This window comes from Drosophila rhopaloa, unplaced genomic scaffold, assembly GCF_018152115.1.
Source record: "Drosophila rhopaloa isolate 14029-0021.01 unplaced genomic scaffold, ASM1815211v1 contig_163, whole genome shotgun sequence".
In the NCBI taxonomy this organism is placed as follows: domain Eukaryota; kingdom Metazoa; phylum Arthropoda; class Insecta; order Diptera; family Drosophilidae; genus Drosophila; species Drosophila rhopaloa.
The window spans coordinates 11276453-11299353 of NW_025335043.1; the positions used below are offsets into that span (position 1 = coordinate 11276453).

General features: G+C 40.3%; 1 protein-coding gene across 1 annotated transcript in view; it reads left to right on the forward strand.

The window, feature by feature from the left end:
- Positions 1-2442: 2442 nt before the first annotated feature.
- LOC108050214 (connectin) overlaps positions 2443-22901 on the forward strand; it is a 40316-nt gene continuing 19857 nt past the window's right edge. Inside the window, exons 1-2 of the mRNA XM_017131777.2 lie at positions 2443-2925; positions 16476-16549. The gene's annotated coding sequence lies outside the window, so the exon portion shown is untranslated. The remainder of the gene's footprint in view (positions 2926-16475; positions 16550-22901) is intronic.

Below are 22901 nucleotides of genomic sequence, written 5' to 3' on the forward strand. Positions count from 1 at the left end.
ACTTCTCGGACTCAGCCACGCCCACCGCCCCGAGTGGCGCCCTCTAGAGTCTGTCACTGGCAGAAGTCGTTTGCTGTTTGCTTTATTTCTTTTTCCCCATCTCCATCTCCACCACTTTCTCCTTTTCCACCCACTTCATCTTGCTCTGCGGCAATGAATCGCAGTTTTTGATTAGCTACAGACAACTTAAAGGACGAAGGGGTGGAGGAGAGGGATAAGACGAATTATATAACCGTGGTAACCTCTGCAGAGTTTTTCTTTTGTTTTGTTTTACATAATACAGTCGCTACTTAATTACTGTTCTGTTTGCGAGTTTGAAATTAGGGTCCACACTTTCGGTTTTAATAGAGAAAGTAGCTTTAAAATACAAATTAACTTTTTATAAGGAAAAATTGACTTACATTTTTAATATTTTTGATATAAATTGAGAATTTTTAATTTCAAGATGTATCCATTTCTAAATCGTTAAATACATTTATATAAACTATTTTTTTTAATTTCAATATACGCTTTCACATTTTCGGTTTTATAATGAGCAATTTTGAAAACCCAATCAAAACGTATAGTTTAAAGTAAATTTGTTTAATTTACTTTGTACAATTTGAGCCTTTTAAATTGCAACAAAAATTGATTTAAGCCAAATGTAATAAAGCAGCATAAATGGTCGATCGATTTTGCATTCATTACCAAAGACGGCGGGTGGGCGTGGGCTATAACAATTTACGACCTGCGACCCATAAAATATGCAGCTTATAAATTGCATAATTTATACAGGACCTCATACAGGATAGACAAACAAAGTCAGATTGAGATATGAAGCATTGTTAATTCATAAATGAACTCGGTTGGCTGCTGTGCCAAAAGTGCTTACAAGTAAATAAATGGTGCCACGGCATAGATATAGCTACGAATGCAGGTGCAGATGCAAATATACAGATACTCAGATAACTGCTGCAAAAGAGAGCTTAAGCGGTATGTGGAGATTTCTGCTTTTGTTTTCACTGCGGAGCTTTTCCGCCGTGCGCACTGCTTGTAAAACCAATAAAATCAATTAAAAGGCACTCAACATGCAAACAATTATATGCAAATTTATTTATATACACACAGCCAACTAGAAGCACGCAATGCAACGAGTGTAAAGAAAGCACTGTGGAAGAGGAAGAGGAGCAGAGTGAAAGTCAAAGCTGAAAACGGTTTTATACCTGTCAAGTGTGTGCTAGATGTGCATATTCCGTTTGCAAAACTGTTGGTAATACCTAAATGTTTTATAAATAAATCTTGTGCAGATAAAAAAGATTTCAAGAGGTAAACTTATTTCATACTTCAAGGCTTTAAAATGAGTAGCTGTGCCACCAGTTTTCGTACTTAATAAAATGATGAGAAAAAAATTGAAAAATGTTTAACTTGTTAAATTTCGGCTTTAAATATCATATTTAGAAAATGGATTTTAAATAAATTAATTTGAAAAGCATTTACTTGATTTTTTCTCAAAAATATAATGAATTTAAATAAATGATTGGTCTTTAAAACACAATTCATTCTTAACCAATTTCTTTTTTTAACTGTAAGTAATAAAAACTTCAACAGTATAAAAACAACAACTTAAAACGTAACAAACTCAGTAAATACTATTTTTAATTAAATTTAAGAAGACCGCAGATAAGTTTATTGCTAGGTATCAAATATTCGAAGGACTTAACTGCCGAATATCCCCCTAGTATTTGCATATGCCGCAAAAAACAAGCCCGTAAATAAATATAAATATACACGGACTTCTGGGCAGCAGAAAAAATAAAGCAAAATGGCAACAAGCAAAACAACAACAAAGCAGCAGCTCAAAGCAAAGGCAATGAAAACACATAGAGGCGGGGAAAAAGGACGGGGGCGGGGCGAAAGGACGAAGTGAAGGCAGGCAGAGTGAACCTGTTGCGCACAACAACAACAATCCGCACGAAACAAACAACAAAGGCAGCAAAAACAATAATACCAGCACAAAGGTCCTGTTAAATGTCGCTGCTCCTTCCGAAAGGCGAAACGGAATGGAATGGAATGAAATAGACAGGACATAAAAACCAGGGAGCTCAAGAGCAAAAATAAGCGGTTGAAAGGGCGATTGAAAGTATGGTTGAAGCGAAGAGAGCGAAAAGAGCTGCGCATGCGGTGAGCGAAAGTAGAGCAAACATGGCAAGGAAATTGAAAGCGAAACGAAAGGGGAGAGAGCAAGAGAGAGGAACGTTTAAGCAATGAAACAGTTGATAGCTCAATTGCCGCTGCTCAAGAAAGGGGATGGGGTGGGACAAAGAGAGAAGAGAAAGCAGCAGCCTCGTTAGCACTTTTCCAATTCCCGGCGTTCCACTCCGCCGTTCTCTTTCTCTGCACGTCTTGCTCACCCGAACCTGTTAGGAAAACGTTGTATTTCAGTTGGGAAATCGTTGTGTTTCTGTTAGAAAGTCGCCGACTGTCAGCGAATTCGGACGATCTGAACGCAACGCCTCCGCTCCCAATCGGCTAACGGTACTCGAAAAGCGCCAGTGCTAGCTTAACTTAAGTGCAAGAATACACTAAACTGAGATTAAACATTAAGGCGGTCTTTGTGTCAACAACGTGTTGCTCCCTTCCGTTTGGGAAAAAAATAAAGAAAATCTACAATCGCCCCTCGCGATTTCCGCTCGCGTTTTTCTGCTCGTCTATCGCAAGGACCAAAAAAAGTGTTTGTGTGTGTTTTTGGCCCCCATAAACGAGTGTGCGTGCCAAAGTGCAACAAGTCTCGGCCGTAATTTAATTGCAACAATTTCCCCGCTTTCCACATTTACCCGATTTGAACAAGTGCAAAACACGACTCGATCGTATCGGCCAAGCAGAAGATATATCAGTGTCGCAGTGTTCGTGCAAAGTGGAGCATTCATCTCCCAAAAAACAAGACAAGTAAGTTCCGCTTTTTGGTGCAAGTAAAACAGAAAGGAAAGGAAAAGGACGAAGGAAAGGAAATAAAAATCCACATTTGTGCAGCATACTTTTTGGTGCAGTACACAGTAACCAAAATAGTGAAAGCTTCATCTTAACAAATTTATATTCAAATATTCAATTTATTGTTTAAAATTATCAAAGAATATTTTGAACCGATATAAAAGTGATTTTGACGTTCTTATAAAATTCAAGCTCTACAAAAAAAAACTCATTTCATAATAATAGTTTTTTTTTAACTTACTAAATATACGATTGACTAAAAAAGAAAAAGTGTTTTAATTTTGCCCTACAAAAATATTAAATATTAAAAATTATAATTTTTGATTTTTTGAAGTACAAACTTTTTTGTTGTCATCTGTAATAACTATGTTAAATTCCAAAATAAAGAATGTGTATTCAAATTGATGTAAAATCTGAGAAGTCGAAACAAATAAATTCTTGCTCACCCAAAATACTAAAGACAAAATAATTTCAAAATATCTTTAACAAATGTTTTGAGCAATTGTTCTCTTTTAAATTAAAAACATTTTAAGATTCTAGCCTACATATTTGAAATTAATTTTTTTTTTCAATATGAAAATTTTGGAGAAAATTTTATAGTTCTCTGCACTTAAAACACAAGTTCACTAAAAAAGAGCATTGCACAGAGTCAGCAAAAAATGTAAAAAATAATAATAAATAATCTTTAAGAAATCGTATATGAAAGTAAATCACTTCTTCTGGAACTTTTAAAATTTAAAGCCAAGTTGCCTTTGAAGTTGGGGATTGCAGGTTTTTAGGACAAAACACTTGACATTTTCCTCCGTGTGTGTACCGACTTGCGACGAATTTTTTGTGGGTCAATAGACGCTCAAACACTCGGAGGACAAGAAAAGCAGCCAGCGAAAGCAAACACACAATAAAAACGACAGAAATCATGTTTCTATGATGTATACTTATGCGTATTTATACATATTGCCCTGCTAAGTGGGCTAAACAAATTCAGCGAATTCCTCGCAGTTGGAAAACTTTGGCCAGACAAACAAACAAACAAACAAATGGCAGCAGCAGAAACGGCGGCAGCAAACAAAGGCAAACAAATCCCTGGGACATTTCTCGGAATTTAATTCAATAAAATGAATTCCAGCTCTCGGGCAACCGGGGTGTCCTTTTCCACTCTTGCTTTCAAAGTTGTTTTTTATTTTTTCTTATTCTTGGCTAAATGTCTGCAAATTAACTTTGCGAAAAGCAAAGAAAAACGCAGAACGAACGAAATTCCATTTGACAAATCGCAAACGTAAATAGATCCCCCAAAAAAGAGTCTCCAAGTCGGGATTTTTAAATGCAATTTAAGTTTGTGGAACTCTCTTGGCCGCTTCTCCACTCCTTTCCCACTGATAAATGGCGAGGGCCAAAAGTTGGGAAATTTAACATTAACCTTGGCTTGGCTGTAGCTCTTTCCATCTCTCTGAGCCCACAAAAACCTCGTGTAATAGACTCACAGCCAAAAACTAAATCACTGTCATTGTGGTCGGAGATTCACAACCCGAAATGCGGACACACATGCAGTGGAAAACTTACAGAAGAGCACAAAATCATAGCAGTTAGGAACAAAAATGCAGTTTAGTTTTTATTAAATAAATAATGTGTGGAACTGAAATACCCAATCCAACATTTTAAATTGGGATAATTGTGGCATCACTTCATAAGCTCATTTAATTTAAAATGTTATTAAGAGTTGGTACTACATTATATTTTCTGTTTAAGTTTGCATTTAAGCCCTATTATATTTTATACATTGATTAAAAAATATTTAACTTTATTGTTACTATCTTACTATTATATTGACCGCATTTGTTAATATAGAGATGGTAGTACGAAAGATAAAGTGAAGTGGGATAGAATCACAGTGAAGCAAGGGAGAGGTAACTATTGTTAGGCAATGATTTGCAATTTGTTTGAAAAATGCATTCACAACCACAAAAGACAAACAATCTGAGGGGGAGTTAAGCCGAGCACAAATAAAACCATAAACAAACGCACCGAGCCAAAGCCCAGATACAGATACAGATGCAGATACAAATACCCGGCTCCACAGATGCGGATGCGGCTGCAGTTTGCAGTTTGCGGATTGCTGGATTGCTGGATTGCTTTGGCTTTCAGCTCGAAAAGCGAAAGCTGACAGAGAGATGGAGGACCGCAGAGAAGTGGGAAATATATAAAATTGCAGCCACAACCGTCAATTGCTGGGCAACCAAATGTCCGCCCCTCTTCTCCTATCTCCCTTCTCCCCTCTGAATCCGGAATCCCGCATTCAGCCTCATCAGCAATCCGCGACAATTCTTGGCAAACTATTTCTCAGAACACTCCACTTTCCACTTTCTACTCGGGCACTCCATCAACTGCTTAGTGGGAAAGTGGTTGGGGGAGGCAATTTCATATGCGGAACCCGCTGCACCGAACTGCATACAATTACAAGCAAGATGCAAAATGTGCACCCAAGTATCTACCAGATACTTAATAGCAGCAGCAGTGGAAGCAGCACGAAATGGCTCGGAATGCCAAACGAATTCATATTTGATGTATGTATGTATGAGCCAGCAGCTAGGGATGTTCAAAGGAAATGCCAAATGAGATGTTTAAGCATATTTTTCGCATGGAGTTCTGGCAGCACAGTAAACTCTGTGTGAATGCTGATTTCGAAGAAGAGCCCAGGAAAGTTGGAAAATTAAGGAGCATTTGGGAAAAGTATAAAAGAAGTACCCAAAAAATCGATTGTACCGATTACATGAGAAACTATTTAAAAAATAAAGGAGAGGAGAGGGAGAGGGATTTGATAAGATATACATATATACTAAAATTTAAAAGGTATTGAGTATATCAAATAAGAGAATTGAAAGTGCTACAATTTTAATTCTTAAGAAAATAAAAAGTATGAAAATGCTATGAAAATAAAATAATATTATTGAGCCATGAAACAATTTATTTATTTATTTATACAAAAGCTAGCTTATAGACAAAACGAAGAAGCTTTGTTGTGCTCATGAGCAAAAACTACAAGGCATTGGCCTAGAGTTAGGCAATTTTATGCATGGAAAATAAAGCTTAAAGACTTGTTTTGAGCACAATTTGAATATTCATTCCTTAAGAAAATATTGATACTTAAGGAATAGTTAAATTATAATTATGAGCAACCAAAACACAACTCTCACTTGTATACACCTCCAATTCCCGTGACCTCAAAAATGGCTACAGCGATGATTGCTCGCCTGCCTGCCAATTAACATGTCAAGTCAAGTGTCGGAAGTTGTTGGTTTTCGGCTCGCGAAAGGCTTTTCCTCTCCAACGAGGCGCTTTTCCAACTTTTCCACGCGATTGGCCGCAACATTCCCCGACACGTGTTCCCGGACCAACTTTGTTTTAAATCAATTAAAGAGCCGGTACGGTGGACGAGTGACCAATCCCGAGCAATTTGCGGCACACATCCTGGGAATCTCGGGACAGCGACTCAAATGAAATGTCACGCAAGCAAATGAAATGCGAGACAGGCCAAAAGGAAGCCTTGCCAGTTCCAGTGCCATTTTCAGTGCCATTTGGCTGGGAGCGTCAGGAAGCTATTAAATCTACATAAAATTGTAGAAATGTGTGGCATGTTGAGCAATTACAGCTCCATGTTGGCTAGGAAAACTGTGGGAAGTACAAGGGCGGACGCACCTTTCGCCTGACATGCTCATCTGAATGTAAAGCTCGGCCATGTTTCAGTGGTTTCACCATCCACCCCCCCATCCCCACACCATTCATATAGTTTTGTTCTCGTTGTTGTGCAGCTTAAGAGCCGTTAGGAAATTGCACTTGCCATTTCCCCCACCCAGTTTTCCCAGCCCTTTTCGTCCGCGATGTGGGCGTGTGAAAAAAGAATTAAAGTCAAGTGAGCGCACTGAGACTGAATACATAAAACGGTGCAGGAAAATGGGAAAATGGGGGGATTGTAAGGGAAAACTCGTAGGCAGTGAAAAGGCATTCAGTGGGCGTGGCTGCATGCACAACAACAGAAGAAACACCAAACAGCCACCAAAATCAACGTCAACGCCAAGGCAAAGCCGGAAAAACGCCACAACAACAATTACAACAAGAGGAGCCGGGAAGTATGGTACTCTGCATGGCTATTTGGCCATTTTTTTAGGTGCCTTCCCTAGGCGCGAAAGGTATAATTTTCGGCGCGACATTTGACGCGACCAGGGCTAAAATGAAATATACAAAACTTTGCCCATTTTTTCCACGGTCCTTTTTTAGCTTTTCCTGGCCGAAAAGTTGAAGTCCAAGATCCTAATCGAGCTTAGCCTGAACAGGCAATTATTTGGGCATTTATCAAAGATTGCCGTCTCGAGTTGTGTGAGCTCGAGGGGAAAAAGCAGGAAAGGTGACATCTTGCCTGAGATATATTTTAAAAGGAATTGGAGTTGTCCACTAAACTCGGCTTGCTATCAATCTTTAAATAAGTTTTTAATAAAATATCATCCCAAAGCATTATTTTTTGCCTTGCTTTGCTTTAATATAAATATTTGCCTTTCAAAACCCACACCTATTACCATTTTAGATCCCTGCCAATATCCCCAAATAGATATTTTCACTCCGACTTTCCCAATTTTTTCTGTGAAAAATTAATTAGCATAAAATACACACCAAAATCAGTTCCGTTGGGGCAGCGAAAGGAAAAGTAAAAATAGCAAAAGAAAATTATGGGAAAGGGAAATAGAAGAATGCGGGATAATGGGGAAGGGACACGACACCGGGCAAGGGTCAGGATGGAAAATGGCAACAGAAATTGATAAGAAATCTGATGATTCAACTTGTTAACCAATGGTGTCGGGGAAATAGGGGCTTAGATGGGAAAGGAGGTTAAGATGAGAAAAAAAACTGAAATAGATTGGGAATCAAGAACGGAATGAATATTCCTCAGATAGAAATCCATATGAATGGAAAATTTTCATTGATAAAAAGATGAAAAACCTTGCTTGTGACTGAAGAAGATATTTTGTTAAATTTTTTTTTTTTTTTAAGAAGAAATTCTTGTATACATTTTCAAGTGATTTTTCTATTAAACAAATATAGAATATGGTTTTTGTTGTAGACTTACTATGTATGGGTTTCATAGACTTCATTTAAGGTAAGGAATTCATAATAAATATATTTCTCCAATTTCCTTAACGACATAACTTCAAAAGCCTTCAAAAAATAATATTAAATAACCAAGAATATCCTCAGCAATCCGGACGAAAACTAAAAATGCCTTCGCCACCGGTGTTTCAGCCAATTGAGAGATCATGATGATTAAACTTTCAATTGGCAGTGTCAAGGCAGCGCTTTTCCATTTCCCCCGCCTTGTTTGCACCGCAAGGAAACCCACTGATTTAGTGGGTGGATGTCGTACGCCGGGGGCCCGAAAAATCCTTTCAATTTCCGCTGCTAGCAGAAAACCCACAGACATGCGAAACGGTTCCGGGCGGAAAAACCTTTGCCGAAAAGAGACGGCGAGAGTGCTCCCTAACCGTTAGTTTAATTTGTTAGATTAGTAAACAAATGAAAATTAATTGAAGCAAACGAAAAACTTGGCCCCGGGCGAAACGGTTGAGAGGTTTTGTGCAGGGGAGCTGGGGAAACGAAGGGGAAATGAGGGAAAACTTTTTCCTCGCCTAGCGTAGATAAAACGCTCGGCGAAAGGATCTCCCAGTACGTGTGTATGTGTGTGTGTGTGTGTGTGTGAGTTAGTGGACTACAACAAAGGTAGCTGCAAATTGTTTCTGCTCTTTAAGGACTTCAAAAGGGGTGGTGGTCGCCTTGGTGAAAGTTTTCTCTGTTACCCCGGTATAATGTCTTGCTTTTCGTTTCATTGTGCGGATTTGATTAACTTAATTGTTCTGCCGTAATCTTCGATTTGCGGGTCGCATTTTCCCCGTCTGGCGGTAAACAATGATTAACGCCAAAAATCCCCTTTCGCCGGACGAAGGATGAAGGATTGCGCTAAGCCGCTTTTAATGGCATTCTAGCTGGCACTAAAAAAAACCTAGGAAAAACAAAAGGCCAAAGGGACGACGCACGCGTGTCCTGGATTTGCTGGCGTTTTTAGTTCCTGGCTGCCAACAAAAGCGCAATGTCAGCGGAAAACCGGGTGTGAGTTGTGCGGGGAAAAGGACACGTAAGGATGGGCGGCGAAATGGATTGCACAAGCACAAGGCACCAAAGCAAAACAATCGAAAATTATAAAATAACAAAAGAGCGGAAGGCGAAAGGGAATCGATTGGACGAAATCTTTTTATGCCGCCAAGGATCTGTGTCCTTTTTTATGCTGTGTTTTTATTTTACTCATGTTGTTTTTTTTTGTTCTTTTTGGTTTCTGCTGTACGCGTCACGTATTGTCAATAAAAAAATAATAATAAGATACAATAAATTTTTACCTTTAACGAGTGGTAGGGGGAGCGGGTTAGAGCGGGACATGCGTGTCCTTAGCGGCGCTCTCGCTTTTCCCGCTTTTTCCACTTTTCCCGCCATTGTGCGTATCGCGCGCCACGCACAAAATATAAAAAGAAAATAAACACAAGAGGTCCCAGTGATGGCGAGGGGTATATCCTGCCCAGCGGAGAAAGGGAGAGGGTCCTGCAAAAAGCAAACAAAGGCAATGACACGAAACGATGACGACGGTCCTAACAATAACAACAGCAACAGCAACAGCAACAACAAACATCAGCAGAACAGCAGAAAGCAAACAAATAAAAGGCGCAACAATTGCAAAGACCACCCACTTTCCCACCACCCCGCCCACAGTTGCCACCCACTTTCGTTTGGCATTCGCCAAGTGCGTGTGTAATTGAAACTAGGCGCCTCAGCAGGCTATGCGTACATGTTTATAGAGCATGAGCCCGCCCAGGATAACCAGGATACGAATATATATGCTCCAGGGAGTTGGCAGGGCCAGTGAACTAATGCGGGGATTTCCTGACTGGAACCACTCCTGGCAGGTGAGTGGGGATAAGCCCCCCGATGATGGAAACTATCGGTTTAAAATGCCAAAAGGTAGGCGAAAAAGGAGCTGCAAAATGGAAACAGGCTTTTCATTTCCTGCTTAAGTTGCAAAATACGCTAAGACTTATTAAAGACTTGTGCTTATAATGATCAAAAATTCTGAAGACCAAATTTAATATATTTGGTTTAAAAAAATAAATAATAGTTGAAGGTGCTTAAAATACTAAAATATTAAATCTCTTGAAAAAGCTCAATTTTAGAAATATTTCAATTTTTTGTCAGTTTTATTCGTGTAAAAAAGTTTGTACATGGAAAAGGTTCCTCCCATTTTAAATGTAAAAGAAATATCCAAATTCCCATCCCCAATCATTTGCCCTCCACTGTTTCGACTGAATATCTCTCTTGTAATGCAATAAAGTACACAAATGTCGATTCTACAGGTCAGTGGACTAAACAGGGGTTCAAAATGCTTATTTAACCTGATGGCCCGGGCCACGCCCACCTCCGACCTTCGACCTCCGCCCCCAGAACCGCCCACTCATTCCAAGTTGGATGCATTTTTAGACGGCTATTTGAGTATTTCTCCCGCCCCGATTGCAATTCCATTCCTCGTTGTCTAGACCGTCGAGCGCTACTTTTCATCGAGTTTGTCTTTTCGCCGGACAAGCGGAGTGGATGAGAATAAGTCAAAGGATTGGGGGATTTCCCGGAGAGGATCAGCAGTCCGCAACAACTTTCGGACGGCTGCAGCAGAAAGCAGCGGAAAAATATGCAAAAAGCTTGAGAGAAAATGGGCGGGGATGCAGCGAGGCGGAAGAGTGCGGCAAAAAAATTCGCAATATTTGTAAAAAGGACTACAGACAATTTGCCTTTAAATAGAGCGTGGCACTTCAAACAAGTGAAGCCCTCTGCACACCGCCCCCGAACCACCGCCTTTATGCAGCAAACAAAACATGAAAAACGAAGGCAACAAAAATGAAAGAAAAACAGGGTGAATCTGCAGGAAGAAGCGGCGAAATAAAAAAATGAAAATCAAGAAAATGAAAAGAAAATAATATAACGAGCGCATATTAAAGTGGGTTTATTTATTTTGCCCTCGACGCTGTTGCCACTTTGGCCAAAGGTACAGGACACGCAACAGCGAGGGGGTGGTAAGTGGGTGGAAAATGGGTGGAAGGTGGGTTGAAGGTGGGGTAGAAAGTGGGTGGAAATGGTGGCTTGGGTGTCGGGATGAGCGGTTGTTCCCTTTGTGTCTGTGTGTTTGCTGTCGTGTTTATTAAAAAATAATTTCCATGCTCAACTTGGCAATGCTGCCTAAGCCGTCGGGAAAATACCCACCCACTGCCAACCGCCCTTCTTATAAGTGTGTATGCTATCAACAGTTTGCATTCTCAAGTGTCCCAGAGAAAACATTTGAAACAATAAGCTCACAGGACCTTCCAACCCCACGACGATCACCTCACACCCCACAACACAAAAAGCCCCTCATGCAAATTCAATAATGCGACATCCACAACAACAACGACGACGACACTAAATTATTCAAGCCGGAAAACGAAGGAGAAAAAATGTAAATCTGTGATTTTAATGCGTTTGCCAACTGTAAACATAAACCGAAAATATTACAAAACTTGTGCAAACAGGCGAAGCAATAAAAAGTGAAGAAATGCCGAGGGATAACGCGATGTATAAAAGAAAAGGGAAATGAATACGAATGCCCGTATGTCAATTTAATGGGCGGAAACTGTTTTGCGTGGGCGTGGCACATGCTGAAGTGCCCCGCCATCCACCGAAAGAAATATGAAATATTTATATGAACATTTTCATTTATTGAGCGTAACAAATGTGCACAAAACAAGGAGAAATCTCGTTGTGGAATGGGAAGATGATTCACGGCAAAAGGCGAAGGACTGGGGGAGAACGTAGAGCTCACCTGTGCAGGTTTTTGTGCGTGCAGGATTGCCATCATCATAATCATTGGCAGATGGCCCTGTCCTTCACCCACAACCGCCATCCACTTTCACCACCCACTCCGCCGAGAAAGACAATCTGGCCCCACTTTCTCCCCAGCCCACTCGAAACTTTCGTCATAAATACTGGGTCTACAATTGTTATACTCTAGCTGTGGGTGTTTAAGTGCACTTTAGTAGTATGTGGGACGGAACATAGAGTATTTTTAACATAATTCTTTTTTGGTTTGGATTTAAGATTGGTTTATACATAGTATCGAATTGTTGCATATTTATTTAATTTTATCTTAGATATAAATATATTTTAATATATAAGAGTCCTTCGAAATTATACATTTTTTATACATGTCTATAATTTTAGGTATTCTGAATAAATTAGTTTTAAATTTACGCTGCAAATTGATAAGAAATTAAAACTATTTTAAGGGCAAATAATTTAAAAATATATTATACTCCCGTTTTTAAAGGGACTATCCAACTTCGGTTTTCCGCCCAAAATGTTCCCGATTTTCTGCGTTTTTTTCGTGTGCTCTGGTTTCCTTTGTTTTCGCTTTCGCTGCCTTGTGCTCTTGCTTTCGTTTGGTTTCGTTCTTTTGTTTGTTTATTTGCTTGTTGCGGTATTCGGGGAAATTATTATATTTTAATTACACATGCGTTCGCTGCCGCTGCGCAGTTGCAGCGCAGTCGGCGTCAAGGCAGGGCAGAACAAACAAGCGAGAATGGCCCAAAAAAATAACCGCAAAAATGTAAATGAAAATGGCGTGAAAAATCAGTTTCATGGTTTTTATATCCCTGTTTATTTGTTGTAAATGAGCGCATTTCGTTTGGCGAAGTGGAGGCGGGGGAGGCGTGGTTTCTTGTGGGCGGGGAGGCGTGGCAGTGGGTGCGGACATAACGGAAGTTGATTATGACCATTTAGCATGGCCATGGCTAAGTCGAACGTCAGCCCGGGCAGAAAAGTGTGTTATTCGTCCTGTTGCTAACGCTTTTCGCTGTTGTGTCAGCCTAATTAATTTTTGTCACTAATGTTTATATAGTTGGTAACAGCAACGGTAACGGCAGGTGCTGCTCAACACTCGGCCAGCAGCTTTATTACCCAATTACATTAGCAGGAGTGGGTGTTGTTTTTTTTTTCAAGAGTAGGGGCGTTACATGGAGGAGTTTCTGCTCAAATTGGAGAGTTTTGAATTTCGTAAGGAAAATATTAAAGATATTTTAGTACCTTAAAGTACCATATAAAAATAAGTAAATGTATCAACGCAGTTTAAACCAATAATACATACTCACTGATTTAGTTTTAAACCAATTTCATTAAATATAATCATATTTGAGGTGAAAAAAATGGGAATAATATATAAAATTGTTTAATGTTGATTAAAAAAAATTTAATTTAAAATTAAAAAAACAGTATGAATGTTTTTGACGTGAAATAAGTTAATATATGCTCTTACAAATCGGTTTATTTTTCAAGAGCCTTAAGAGGACATATTGCCTAGGTACTAAACCTTTTTTTTGTCCATAAAAATGAAACAATTGATGTTTTTTGGGGGAACTCCTGCCGCATGTTAAGTGTGCCGCTTTTAACCTCCTGCTGGTTGTTCCACTTGCTACTCCCTATCATGCCGCCTATCATCCGCAGTTCTCAATATTAAGAAATAACAACTTGCCAAGGGCAAATGAGGACTGGAGGACTCGGAGGAGTCGGGGAAAGGAAGACAAGGGCGGGGCCGCAGAATCGGGAGTCGTGTGGCAACTTTGCTTCTGGGGTCTTGGATGTAAACAAGCGGAGCAAATATTTAACTCGCAGGCACTGGCAGCGGTGTCTCCTTCGTGTCCTGTTTATGAGACTGTGTGTGTGTGAGTGTATGTGTGTGTGGAGGCTGCCACAACACACACACACGCAGAGATCCTTTGGTACGCGCAAACTTTTCTCCTCCGCGGAGCTTGGGGCTCCGCTGTCGCTTATTTGTCGCAGCAGTTGAGCTCAAAGCTTTGGCTTGTTACACTTTATGAAATCAGCTGCAGTCCTGCCACGCCCCCGCCCACGCCCCCTGCCCATAGGTCCTTTTGAAGCACAAGTGTTTATGTTTGTCTTGGAGAGGCGGCGGCTCATAAAGTCCCTAGCAAGCGAACTGCCAGGACCTCAGCCCCAGTGCTGTCAAAAGTCACGTCGAGTCCTGCGATTCCTGTGATTCCCTCGTTACCACCCACTCCCCTCCCCTCCCCTTCACCCCATCCTTTCGACATGTCTGTGCCATAAACTTCAACTGGAAATTGTGCGTAATTATATTAAATTTTTATTGCCTCACACATGAAATGGAAACGCTGCAGCAATTTTCGAAAGCGACTCTCGAAGATTATCCACATGCAAATTGTTCACATGGCATGTGGGTAAATAAAAAGCGGGGCGGAATGGGAAATTTAAGTAAAGCAATGACTTGGTAAATTGATTTTAATCAAATCAAGAAGATGTTCTTGTGCCAGTTGGTTATCAAGTTATCTGGAAAAGGGTTTTAGTTAAATTAGTCTTAAAATGCAGTTTATGGGAGGTCATTTGCAAACTAATACTAAACTTTTGTAATGTTACTGGTTTCTATTATGTTCTAAAAGCTTGAAAATAAATAAGTTTTCCATTGTACGTTTATGATTCAACTTTCTTAGATCATAAAAACTTTAGGTATTTAAGAAACATTTAATTTTAAAACCTAACCAGTAACGCCAAACCCCTCTCGTTTTTCTATTCCTTTAGCTGTAAATCTTATAGTTTATAAAACTAAGTACAAATAAACTACAGGCAATAGAAATAAATCCGAAAACTTTGGCATTACAAACTGAAACCCCCGAGGACCTCTAATGATCTAAACAAATTGGATCGCTTTTATGTTCCTGTATCGCATTACCGCCTAAACATGTTTGTGCACCTCGCTCACCTGCCCGAAAAGCTCGCCCAATTGAACAATCAATGTCATTGAATCCAATTTTCCATATGCTCTCCCCCTGGGGTATGGCATTTTCCTGATTTTTCCCGCAATCGTTGAAATGCTTTCTGGGGTTTCATTTGGCTTCGGTCGGTTGCCAGTGGCAGCCGCCGTTTGAACTTGTTTGACATTCCACCGACAATCAAATTTAGATGCCCCGATATCCGCCCACTCCTCCTCGAAGCCCAGACAATTGTTCGGTTTGCCACAAAGGCAGTGCCCCCGCACTTCCTATTCCAGTGGATTCCGCCTCCGTCAGCAATTATTCAATGCTTAATCATCAGAAGGCATCGGCGGCATGAATGACATAAATCTTTTTAAATATTCAAATAACACAAAAAGTGTATGGCGAACCAGAAATGCGGGCATAATTAAAGGCAATGAGTAAAAAACAAGGAAAACCACCACACAAATGGTCAACGAATGTTGGAGGCGATTATGATTGCAGTAAACAAACACACACTGTGGAAAAGCGGGAAAATGGGGGGCACAAGTTCCAGCGTTTTTTTTTTTTGTGCCTCTTCTTTAGGCGTAGCCAATGCAATTATTTCGTTTTCCATTTTCATACACATGTGGGCGTGGCCCCACCCACCGACGGGGAATTGCCTTGGACTGTCGTCATCGTCGTTATCGTCTCCGCAACGCCAGGCGACCAAAACTATTTGAATAACGCGCCATCCACGCCCACGACCTGTGAACCCCTGACCCCTGACCCTCACCCCACATCCCTCCACGCATTCCACACACACATGTGCACCACCCCCCCACCCACAGTGCCCCCCTTCGTGTTAATAGTTTTTCCCTTTGTTCCCGGCCTTTTCTGCTGTTTACGTTATCGCATGTCCTGGCTGGAAGTCAACTTAGTCGGACCACAATTACTCGAAAATTAACGCAATTAGATTTGCCTGGGCCAAGCCTTTGATCTTTGAAGCCTATAAAGTTGTATAAAAACTAAGCATTGCAAGGGCCATAAAAAGTACAATGGATAACGCTGAAAAGGTGGAGTCGGGACCCCTTTTTAATATAGCTAATTTAAAAAGAAAGAAGCATACAAATCCATTTCTAAAAAAAATGTATAAACACATTATACCATTCTATAATGAAAAGCAAAGGCTATACGTATCTTAAAATCAATTTCAAATAAACATATATTTTTTCAAAAGAAGGGATTAACTCAAGGCTTAAATAAAAGTTAATATATTTAAAATTTTAAATCATTTTCCCTTAATGTAAAATCCAAGTGTATCATGTTTAATTGACATTTTTGTACCCTTTACGAATGGTTCTCCATAAAGAAATGTTAGAAGCCCCATTCTTATCAGATTTTGACTAGATTATGTAACTCATTTCTCCATTCATATACTATTCGCCGTGTTATTTATTTAATGCGTAATATCCATTAACATTTGAGGCCCTCCCAGGGGTTTATGAATAAAGTATGTACCAATTCCAGCAACGCTATAATTTTGTGGTTGAAAAACATGTCTGTAACGAGACCGAAACATGACATTATAATAAGTAATATGAAACTAATTTGCCTTCCCTCTCTATATATTTGCAGAGACATTGCATTAGTCAGCAGATCGAGGACTGCTAGTGGACGTGACTTGGCCCTTTCCAGCACTCAATCGAAAGGTAAGAAAGTGTCCTGAGCGACGCAATATATATACAGTACACATGTAAAAGATAGGAATTCTCCAGCGCCTGGAATCCCAACTAATTAAGTTGGGACCCCTATGAAACTCACTTTTAAAACACTGAACAGGTGGCTGAAAGTGGGATTGCGTACATGGCAGGGCGAGATAAAGGGGTTTTTTGTCGACTGGCTGAAGATGCCCGGAATCTTGGCAATGTTTTATTCAAAAATTGCTAAAATATTTGGCAAGTGAGTTAAAAGTTTCCTTAGACGAGTCTGTCGTCTGCTAAGTCTGTATTTATGTTTGTGTTTGTCTTTGTGGAGCATTTTTGCCTAACTGAAAGAATTTATTATATAAACGGGATGTGGGGCGAGGGGAACTTAAGTTGCCCAACGAGCATGACAAATTTTCACTTTGCGTCAGGGAAAAGTTGCAACAAACTTGCAACAGCGAAAATAATTTCGCTCCTCGTTGAAAGTCAAAACACACAGCCCGAAAAAAAATGTGGAAAAGAAAAGAAAGGCGAAGGAAAAAGCCCCGGACGACTACTTATCTGCCAGGACAGTCAACCAACACTTTTGGCCAGGTGCTGCCAATTTGGTCGTTAAGCAGTTGCCAGGACTCTCTGGGATCCTTTCGAAGAGTGAGGAGCTCACCAAGAGGGGCACAACTTAAAGTGCAGCCAGAAAAGAGGCCACCAAGAATCAAGACACAAAAAAAATTCGGGGACTGACGGCCAAAGTAATGTGGCAGGCAGCTCAAGTGCATTGGGGCGTTGTCTGTCTGAATGCCGCAGGGGGCGTGGCAGGCATATGCATATTTAGCCAGCTTTTTGCCCAGAAATATGTGTCAACACAGGCGAAGGCGAAAGTTTGCTCTGGCAACTAGTTTCCATTTTATTTTGTGCTGACAGGTATGCTAAAAGCTAAAAAACGTACAAGAATAAGTCGAAGAGCAGCAGGTCCTGGGAAATGGAACCGAAGTTTGAAAGCAGTCAAAAGTGCGAGAATGAGTCCTGCTTCATGAATACCAGTGTGCAGATTTTACTTTCGGCAATATGGCATAGGGAATCGGGAAGTGGGTGGTTAGGTGTCACCTCAACCACCCCTCCAAGGACAATATGTGCGACAGCTGGCAATGACTGCCTCGCATGATAACAGAAATAACAATAACCGGGCCAAGAAAAAATAGCAACAGCGGCAGCTGAAAGGGTTAACAAATGGCAGTCGAAACTTTGGCGCGACTGTCAAAATAAATGCGAAGCAATTTATGAAATATTTATGAAGTGTGACATGGCTGACAATAAATATATATGGGCAAGAAGGCTCCCAGTTCCCAGTCCTCCACTCTTCCACTCTCCCACCCAAAAGATTTGATCGAAGCAGACTCCAACTGGCGCTGACAAGTGACGCAAGCCAAGGACAAATCCGGATATTTGTGCGCCTTAATAAAAATGCGAATAAAACGTGCGGACGTCATAACTTGGCCCACTGATTGATGGCTGTGTTTCGTTTCGTCTGCCGTTTTGCCTCTGCCTTTGCCTCTGCGTCATTTGTCAGACATGAAAACCGGGCTTCACGGGTCAGGGAACTTGGAAAAGCCCTCAGACCGAAGACAGGAACTGCAGTTTGTCCAACTGACCAAGTTTTTGTAGCTGTCGTTTTATTTGCAGCTCAGCTAAATGGAAAGCGACTAACCCTTAGTGGCTCCATTCCTTTCCCACCTCACCAGTCAGTCACTCAGTCAGTCAGTCAAAGTGAAGCACGTCCGAGCTGCGTTCATGTCACAGCTTAAAGTTATATTCACATGATATAGGGACAGGACTCACACTTGAATGTTTGCAAAATCTTACACGTAAAGAACAAAGTTAATAGAGCTTAACTAGGTATATTTCAATCATTAAAATTAATTTAATACACGTTTACTGATGTTAAGACATTACATTTCAAGCAATTAAATAATTGTTGTATATTTTTTCTTCGTATCGTCGAGGGTTAATCCAAATCCAAGCAAAATATTAAGTTACTTGCAGAACATAAAGTATCTCACTTTAGAGAATGCAAGTCATTTTTAATTAATTTTGTGCTCAAAATAATAATCAACAGATTTATCGTGAATAAATCAGCAAAAGAGTGGAGTAACCAAATTGATATGTCTATATGAACTGGGCCAAATATTTATCCTTTTTTCCGCCGTGCACACAAGAACCCGCTGCGAGTGATGCTGATGCTGATGATGATGATGCGGCCGAGGATGCCCCGGGATGCTGCAGCTGATGGGGGACTGCCATAAACAACTACGAGTCTTCCGGCATAAAAACTTATTGTTGACAAAACCTCATGACAGACAGACGTGGGCTGGCGTGGGGCGTGTGTACATATTGTTAAGGTCCTGGCCCAGCGATGGTGATGATGCCGGTGTCCTGGCTGCCACAGCGGAAGTGTCACCATTTGTCAAATAACGAAAATTGAAAACAATTTCCACATAGCCAGAATCCCGACTCTGGGCTTTTGTCTTGATCAACCTCAGACTTGGTGTGTGTGTGTGTTTGTCTAAAGTTTCTCGATACGGCAAACAAGGCCATAACGAGTCGAGTTCGAGCCGAGCCATCTTGGTAGGGCCGCCTTTTTAAAGCTAAGAATTTCCATCGCTGGAAAATATTATCTTCAGCCGAGTTGTTGTGTTTGCCCGGTCTCCCTGGGAAATTGCTTGCGTGGCTGTCAGCTTAGCTGCGGCTTTGCTCCAATTTCCCACTGGGTCGCCGTCGTCATTGTTGTTGCTGCGGTTGATGTTGCTGCTGCTGCTGTTGTTGCTGCTGCTACTGCTGCTGCTCTTTGTCGACACTTCTGTCACACTTTCACACGCCTTTTCCCCCGGCGAGGACTCGCTCCCTTTGCATGGCCCATTGTTTGCACGCACACCAGCAAACCAGCCGACGACTCCCGAGCACACACAAACATATGCGTTCCTCGCTTCGAAAGTTTAATCGAAATTATAAACAACAAGACAAATTGCTTCTTGTTGCAATTTTCCTCCCCTCCCCTCCCCACCCACCATCCATTTGCGAGGGGCGAAACATTACAGAAACCCGTATCCTGGCTTGCCATCATTGTTGCTCCTGTAACTGTTGTAGTTGCTGCTCCTGTTGCTGTTGCTGCTGCAAATGTTGCTGGTCATGTTATTATTGCAATTGCTGCTCTTGCTTTCCTTAAAGTTGCCGCTGTTCTGGCTCTTACTTTCGTTGATGTTGCTGATTTTCCAGCAACTATTACTGTTGCCCATGTTCGTGAAAGTTTTAATGTTGTTGCTCTTATGTTTTTGGCATTAGTTGCTGCTGTTGTGGCTTATATTGCTACTGTTACTTGGCGAGATAATGTTGCTGCTGTAGTCTTTGTTGCTATTGCTTATGTTGCTTAACCTTTTACCTTAGCAATTAATGTTGCGACTGTTGTTTTCATTCCAAATATAATATTGTCTATACTTGCACTATTAAAATTTCAGATGTTGTTGCTTCTGTGCTTATGGTGTTAACTTAAATTGCTTTGGTTCGTATTGCTAATTTTGCTACTCTTACCAAAAAAACGAATGTTGCTGCTGATCAGCATTTGGGTCTTGTTGCTGCTAATGTTAGCATACCCTTAATTTCGCTTTTGTCAATTCACCTTTTGTTGCTTCTACAACGGCAACATTAGCTCAACCTTTTGTGATTGCTGCTGCCCATGTTGCTGCTGGATGTTGCTGCTGTCGTGATTGTCCCTGTTAAAGATGCCGTCTTTAATTTGGCCATGAGATTGCTGCATCCCCATTATCCCTGCTGTTTCTGCTGCCAACAATATTATAGTTGCTGCTGTTTTGCCTGTGTAGTGTTGCTGCTGACAAGGACCAACGTTGCTGCTGCTGTTGCTCCCATTTTCCCTGGGGGAATAATTTTCTTGGTAATTGTTTGTCGTCAAGGTTTGCTGTTGCTGGTGTTTGCTTACTCTCCGAGATGAAGAACTTAAGCCAGGGAGATCAATTTGTACGCAGCTTGCATTTAATCTCGTGCAAAGATGCCATCTTTATACATACAGTGTATATATAGCTTAGAAAGCTACTCCGTCTAGACTCGGTTATCGGCTGTTCATATTTTATTTAGCTCAACACAAGATGAATGAAATATCTCGCCTGTTCTTACACTGTTGATGCTTTTTTGCCCCACATTGCCACTTCGATTTGCGATTCGCTTCGTCGCTTTCTGTTTTTGTGATTCTGACATGAAGGCAAAAGAGAAGTTTGCTCGTTTGATAAATGACTCATGAATGCTGAGTGAGGAGTCGCATAAATCTTATGATTTATGCATAATCAACAAATTGATTTTTCATTTGCTTGTAACGCTCTCTTTCAGCTTTTCTCCCCTTCCCTTTCCCTTTTGGCCTTTATTCAGCCCTTTGAGTAATTGGCTGTCAGCGACGCATTGCTGCATGTGTGCAGAGAAAAAATCTAGTAATATCTATAAGAGCTATATCTACGAAGAGATGTAAATTAAAAACAGATATTTTGTTTAATGAAAAAGTACAAAAAATACTGGGAATTTAACCTTTTTACATTTTTATACATTTTACAACCATTTGTCGACTGGATTTTATATTGATTAACAAGTTGCATTTTTTTTTCTGTGTAAAAAACGACAGTGTGTGTATGAATTGCCCTCTTCTTTTTTCTCCTCTTCTGGGAAAATCTAATTACGCACACATGCAGTGTATTTTTTGATTTGCTGCTTCACGACACACTTAAAAATTCCCACAATATGTAAAATATATCCCCAGCCACCCCAGAAATATCATCCAGCCATATACACTGTGGTTCGCTCTCCTCAAGAGTGTGTGTGTATATTCTGAGGACATTTTAGTTTCGACTTTGCTTTGATATTTAAATTGAAGCCATCAAGTCATCTTCAGCTGCCGTCGTCAGCTGGCTGCGCAAAAGTTTTCATGTATATTTTGAGTACTTAATCCTGCGGTGTGAGCCACTTCTAATGCCCCTTGAGCCCTGAACTTTGGCCAGAACGAGGAGTAAAGAGAGGCAGCTAAGCCGGCATAAGCATCGCATCATGCTACGCAGCACTTATCATCGTTTTATTTAAAATTTATAATCGAAATCAATGTAATGAAGCATGCCCGAGTCAATAACTCAAGTGACTTTCGGCTTTCCATCCGTCTAATCCCCCCGATTTTCTTCCCTTTCTCTGTTATTGCGACAATATTTTATGCAAATCACTGGGCTGACTGCCGATAACGACGATAACTCACTTGACAACTGACAATAACTTATTTACACTTCGTTATGCCATCCAACCCGGCAGTCAAGAGGCAAAATCCGAAATATGCCCAGTGCCAGTGTGACTTATTAATTTATTAAAAAATACGAGCATAATTAGAGAGCACTTTGCCCAATGACACTTGAAATGCAAAATTAAGGGGAGGGCAGGCAAAAGTGAAGCCGTTCTCGTTGAGGGAACAATCAGCGACAGAGTTGCAGTTATTTATGAGCTCGATAAATTTGTTTATGGGGGTAAAATGGAAAACCCAAGGGCAGGAAGTGGAAGGGCCAAGTGACAAAGCAACCGAGCGTCAAATGAAGTCAGCAGGAGGCTTCGTAACGGGGCCAATTCAACTTTCAGGGGGGTTAAAGGGGAAGACTGGGATGAATCCACCGCGGAATCTCGTGAATTGGGCCAAATGAAATATGAGCAAAAGTGAGAAAGTTAACAACATTAATTAGCATTTTTATGAAGCACTTTCAAGAGCAATAAAGCCAAAGAGTGGGCAAATAGACCCGAATGAATGCCTATCAACTCTGATTCCAGTTTCAATTTTTCGCCACCTCAAAATAAGACTGAGTTTATGACAGGGCCACAAAAAATCAAACCCATTTGTTTGCACAAGTATATTTTTCGATGTTTTGAAACGCAAAATCAAGACCATGAAAATCGAATTTTTTCGTTAGAGTCATTTCCACCTTGCCTGCCTTTTATGACTGCTACACTCCAAAAATAATTGTCTTTAGGTCAAGAAAAATATATTTAAGTAAGGTTTGAGGCTTTTCTATTGTTGATATAAGTTGATACATTTTATTTATAATTTAAAAACTTAATACGTTAAATAGGAATAGAGTTTTATTCACATTATATTATATATATTGTATTATTTACTAGTATATTAAAAGTTGAGATTGTTTTTTCTTTACATACTTATACAGTAAAGGAAAAAATAATAAAATATTTGAAAAGTTGTATAAGCTTAAATTGAAGGGTATTTATTCCTTTTCAAAAAAGAGGTATTGAGTTTTCAACCCAAAATAAAATGCCTATT